At 45.1% G+C, this 6,231-nt stretch overlaps 1 long non-coding RNA gene across 1 annotated transcript; it reads right to left on the bottom strand.

Annotated features, from left to right (window-relative positions):
- Positions 1-615: 615 nt before the first annotated feature.
- Positions 616-1,331, bottom strand: LOC139024490 (uncharacterized). The gene is made up of 3 exons (XR_011475813.1): positions 1,304-1,331; positions 1,085-1,177; positions 616-876 (listed from the first exon to the last, which is right to left on the bottom strand). It is a non-coding gene; the product is annotated as an uncharacterized lncRNA (long non-coding RNA).
- Positions 1,332-6,231: the final 4,900 nt, after the last annotated feature.

Genomic DNA, 6,231 nt, shown 5'->3' with positions numbered 1-6,231 from the left:
CTCTACCTCTAGATCTACCTCTCTACCTCTACCACTCTACCTATCTACCACTAGATCTACCTCTCTACCTCTACCACTCTAACTCATTCTAACGCACTAGATCTACCTCTCTACCTCTACCACTCTACCTCTCTACAGACCACCTCTTACCACTTCTACTATCTACCACTAGATCTACCTCTCTACCTCTACCACTCTACTATCTACCACTAGATCTACCCCTACCCCCCTCTCTACCCTCTACCACTCTACCTCTCTACCACTAGATCTACCTCTCTACCTCTACCACTCTATCCTCTCTACATCTACCACTCTACCTATCTACCACTAGATCTACCTTCTACCTTCTACCATCCCTACCTATCTACCACTAGATCTACCTCTCTACCTCTACCACTCTACCTATCTACCACTAGATCTACTCTCTATCTCTACCACTCTACCTATCTACCACTAACTCTACTTCTCTACTCTACCACTCTACTATCTACCACTAGATTTACCTTCTACCTCTACACTCTACCTATCTACCACTAATCTACCTCTCTACCTAATCTACCACTAATCTACTCTCTACCTCTACCACCTACCTATCTACCACTAGATCTACCTCTCTACCTCTACCACTAGATCTACCTCTCTACATCTACCACTAAGATCTACCTCTCTACCTCTACCACTCTACTTCTCTACCTCTACATCTACCTCTACCTGTACAACTCTACCTCTCTACCTCTACCACTCTACTCTCTACCTCTACCACTAGATCTACCTCTCTACCTCTACCACTCTACCTCTACCACTAGATCTACCTCTCTACCTCTACCACTCTACCTATCTACCACTAGATCTACCTCTCTACCTCTACCACTCTACCTCTCTACCTCTACCACTCTACTTCTCTACCTCTACATCTACCTCTACCACTCTACCTATCTACCACTAGATTTACCTCTCTACCTCTCTACCTCTCTACTACTCTACCTCTACCCTCTCTACCTCTACTTTCTCACCTACTACATTACCTCTACTCTCTACCTCTACCTCTCTACTCTACACTATACTTCTCTACCTCTACATCTACCTCTACATGTACAACTCTACCTCTCTACCTCTACCTCTCTACCTCTACCACTCCACCTATCTACCTCTACCACTCTACCTCTACCCACTCTACCTATCTACCACTATCACTCTACCTAGCTACCTGTACCACTCTACCTCTCTACCTCTACCACTCTACCTATCTACCACTACCACTCTACCTAGCTACCTGTACAACTCTACCTCTCTCCTCTACCACTCTACCTCGCTACCTCTACCTCTCTACCTCTACCACTCACCTCTCTACCTCTACACCTCTACTTCTCTACCTCTACATCTACCTCTACCTGTACAACTCTACCTCTCTACTCTACCACTCTACCACTACCACTCTACCTAGCTACCTGTACTACTCTACCTATCTATCCTCTACCACTCTACCTATCCTACCCTCTACACCTACCTATCTACCTCTACCACTCTACCTATCTAACCTTCTACCACTCTACCTCTACCCTCTACCAACCTCTACCTCTACACCTCTTTCTCTAACACCTCTACCTCTACACCTCTACCTCTACACCTCTACCTCTACCTCTAACACCTCTACCTCTAACCTCTACCCTCTTACATACCTCTACCTCTACACCTCTACCTCTACACCTCTACCTCTACACCTCTACCTCTACCTCTACATCTCTACCTCTACACCTCTACTCTACACCTCTACCTCTACCGCTCTACTTTTACCGCTTCACTCTACCTCTACACCTCTACCTCTACACCTCTACCTCTACACTCTACTCTACCTCTACACCTCTACCTCTACCTCTACACCTCTACCTCTGCACTCTACCTTCTACCTCTACACCTCTACCTCTACACCTCTACCTCTACCGCTCTGCCTCTACCTCTACCAAAACTCTACATCTGTATTCCCTGGCCTTATCTTCTACATCAAACTAGAAGGAGAGAGGGTGAGGCTAGATCGTGTGAGATTAGATTTTGAGCGAGGCATGGAGTGACAGGGAGCAAGGGATGGAGAGATGGATAGAGGGAGCGAGGGAGCAGGGATGTAAGTGACCAATGCAGGGATGGGGAGGGAGAGAGAGATGGAGGGTGTGGTGAGATTGAGGGAACCAGTGAGGGACAGAGTTAATGATAGAGAGAGAAAGGCAGGTAGGTGGTGAGGGCAAAGGAACAAGGGAGGAAGCGAGGAGGGGTGTAGAGGGAGAGCACAGGTGCTAAAGCTTAATTCCCCAGCGCTTTGACCCACCAGATAATCTCCTGTGACGCTGTAAAAGTAAAGATAAATAACAGAAAATAATTCAAGAGAATGAATAGCAATAATACAATGAACGGCTTGTGTTGATCTGTGTAATTTATGTAGTGTTTTACGTGATTCCAGGCACACCTGGAGCCCTGGAGAGGTGCACAGAGAGAGAGAGAGAGAGGTAGGGGGAGAGAGAGAGAGGTAGGGGGAGAGAGGAGAGAGGTAGGGGAGAGAGAGAGGTAGGGGAGAGAGAGAGAGAGAGAGGTAGGGGGAGATAGAGAGAGGTAGGGAGAGAGAGAAGAGGTAGGGAGAGAGAGAGAGAGGTAGGGGAGAGAGAGAGGGAGGTAGGGGAGAGAGAGAGAGAGGTAGGGGAGAGAGAGGTAGGAGAGAGAGAGTAGGGGAGAGAGAGAGGAGGTAGGAGAGAGAGAGAGAGGTAGGGGAGATAGAGAGAGGTAGGGGGGAAGAGAGGGTAGAGGCAGAGAAAAAGAGAGGAAGAAGAGAAAAGCAATAGGAAGGAGATAAGGAGCGAGAGAGAGAGAGATAAGGAGCGAGAGAGAGAGAGATAAGGAGCGAGAGAGAGAGAGATATATAAGAGAGAGAGGAGAGGTAGGGGGGAGGAGAGAGAGAGGTAGGGGGAGAGAGAGAGAGAGGTAGGGGGAGATAGAGAGAGGTAGGGGGAGAGAGAGAGAGAAAGCGATAGGAAGGAGATAAGGAGCGAGAGAGAGAGAGATATATAGAGAGAGAGGGATGTGCTTCATTGTAAGGGGACAGCATCGTAATATGCTACTAAAACATACATTATGTTCTGTGGTCCATATGGGCAAACTCAGTTTTATCCATATCTATATTCTAAGATAAATATATCTATATATTGATCGATATGTATACATACATATGAGAATCCTTTAAATATGACATGCTATTCTGATGAAACTTTAGTGTCAAGAGTATTCATACTCTTGGAGAGAGGGCAGGACCTCATGCCGTACCCATGATGCTCTCTAGTAAACTGCCACGCCCTYACAGCTGTGCACAGATCAACACAGAATGTAATGATGTCACACCTGTGAATTCATTCAGGGCTTGTTTACTTTACCTCTACTGAATCTCTTCAGATCAAACACCTGCTCATCTTTTTATCGTTAGGTTATTTTCAAAATCAGACCTCAAATTCAACACCATGCAATAAATACAGACTATTTCTGTTCCAGACTCTAAACAGTCATTGACAGCCCACCTCTTTGATCCTATAACTCTTCACCACACTGTTATAGATGAGTTATATCTGTTATATTAATAACACTGTTATANACTGTTATAGATGAGTTATATCTGTTATATTAATAACACTGTTATAGATGAGTTATATCTGTTATATTAATAACACTGTTATAGATGAGTTATATATGTTATATTAATAACACTGTTATAGATTAGTTATAGCTGTTATATGGTCCCGTGTGGCTCAGTTGGTAGAGCATGGCGCTTGCAACGCCAGGGTTGTGGGTTCATTCCCCACGGGGGGACCAGGATGAATATGTATGAACTTTCCAATTTGTAAGTCGCTCTGGATAAGAGCGTCTGCTAAATGACTTAAATGTAAATGTAAATGTTATATTATTAACACTGTTATAGATGAGTTATATCTGTTATATTAATAACACTGTTATAGATGAGTTATAGCTGTTATATTAATAACACTGTTATAGATTAGTTATAGCTGTTATACTTCTAGAGTCAACACTAGTCACATTTTCCAAGCATAAATAATATGAAAAATATTCAATGATAAAACAAATCAACGCTCTTCCTGTACCCAACTCTAAATCTGCCAGACATTACCAAACCAACTGAGCAACACCCAGCTTTTACACACACACACACTGCACTCACAACTAGAATAGAGCCCATTACATGACATCCCACTAGAATACAGCTCACTAGAACACAGCCCACTAGAATACAGCTCATTACACTACAGCCCAGTAGACTACAGCCCACTACACTACAGCCCACTAGACTACAGCCCACTAGAATACAGCCCACTAGAATACAGCACACTAGAATACAGCTCACTATACTACAGCCCACTAGACTATAGCCAACTAGAACACAGCCCACTAAAATACAGCTCATTACACTACAGCCCACTAGACTACAGCCCACTAGACTGCAGTCCACTAGAATACAGCCCACTAAACTACAGCCCACTAGAATACAGCCCACTAGACTAATAGACTACAGCCCACCACACTATAGCCCACTAGACTACAGCCCACTAGACTACATCCAACTGGACTACAGCCCACTACACTACAGCCCACTACACTACAGCCCACTAGAATACAGCCCACTAGAATAGAGCCCACTAGACTACAGCCCACTAGACTGCAGCCAACTAGACTACAGCCCACTACACACAAACACACAACTCATACAGGACACTGCTGTCAGGCGTCTCTTTAATGACCGCTTACCACAGAGCGATAGTCCGGGACTACGTCCCAAATGGTATCTTATGCCCTATTTAGTGCACTACCTTMATTAAGGGCCTATAGGGCTTTGGTCAAAAGTAGTGCACTATAGAAGGGATAGGTTGCCATTTGGGACCCAATCCAGAATACAGCTCAGCTAACACTAGTGCACTTCCAGTTTTCAGGAGTTGTTGGGAGATAGAACCAGGATTTGGTTCGCTGCCCCTTCATCACAGGGTCTAAGCCCTGGGCATACGGATGTGAGGAGTGGGGGTCTAATGGTAGCATGAACGCTAGCAGACACACTCCTGATGTCTGGAGGTTGGACAGCGGAAGGGTCAGAGCTGGTGAGTTATCCTCGTAAGGAGCACTGCTGACTGGGCAGAGCTAGTGACTTATCTCCTTAAGGGCCACTGGGTGATGGAGGCCGGCCGTTAGACATCTGTTCTGTTTCCAGACCAGAGGAGAGTGTGAGGAGAGGAGAGGAGGAGAGRGGGAGAAGAGGTAGAGAGATTAAAAGGAAAGAAAGAAAGAAAGAAAGAAAGAAAGAAAGAAAGAAAGAAAGAAAGAAAGAAAGAAAGAAAGAAAGAAAGAAAGAGAAGAAGGAAGAAATGGGGAGTGCAAGAGGAGGAGAGGGAAGGAAGAGAAAGTACGTGAGTAAAGGTGTATGCATAAGAGGTTCAGTGTACTGCTACCGTCTACTAAAGGCCCCATACTAGGTTCAGTTGCTGCTCCGACTACTAAAGGCCCATACTAAGTTGAGTTTACTGCTACTAAAGGCCCATACTAGGTTGAGTTTACTGCTACAAAAGGCCCATACTAGGTTCAGTTTTCTGCTCCCTCTACTAAAGGCCCATGCTAAGTTCAGTTTACTGCTACCCTCTACTAAAGGCCCCCATACTAGGTTCAGTTTATTGCTACCCTCACTAAAGGCCCATACTAGTTCAGTTTAATGCTACCCTCATAAAGCCCCTACTAGGTTCAGTTGCTGCTACCTCTACTAAAGGCCCCATGTAGTTCAGTTTACTGTACCCTCTATAAAGGCCCATGTTAGGTTTGTTTACTGCTACCCTCTATAAAGCCCCATACTAGGTTCAGTTTACTGCTACCTCCCATAAAGGCCCATACTAGTTCAGTTTACTGCTACCCTTACTAAAGGCCCCATACTAGTTCAGTTTACGGTACCCTCTACTAAAGAGCCCATTACTAGGTTCAGTTTACTGCTACCTCCACTAAGGCCCACACTAGTTCAGGTTTACTGCTACCCTCTATAAAGGCCCATCTAGGTTCAGTTACTGCTACCTCTCTCTAAAGGCCCATGTTAGGTTTCTGTTTACTGCTACCCTCTACTAAAGGCCCATACTAGGCTTCGTTTACTGCTACCTCACTAAAGGCCCATACTAGGTTCAGTTTACTGCCTACCTTACTAAGGCCCATACT

This window comes from Salvelinus sp. IW2-2015, unplaced genomic scaffold (genome assembly GCF_002910315.2).
Source record: "Salvelinus sp. IW2-2015 unplaced genomic scaffold, ASM291031v2 Un_scaffold1578, whole genome shotgun sequence".
NCBI classification, from domain to species: domain Eukaryota; kingdom Metazoa; phylum Chordata; class Actinopteri; order Salmoniformes; family Salmonidae; genus Salvelinus; species Salvelinus sp. IW2-2015.
The sequence above is the reverse complement of the archived record's forward strand: the minus strand, read 5'-3'. Positions and strand labels throughout refer to the sequence as shown.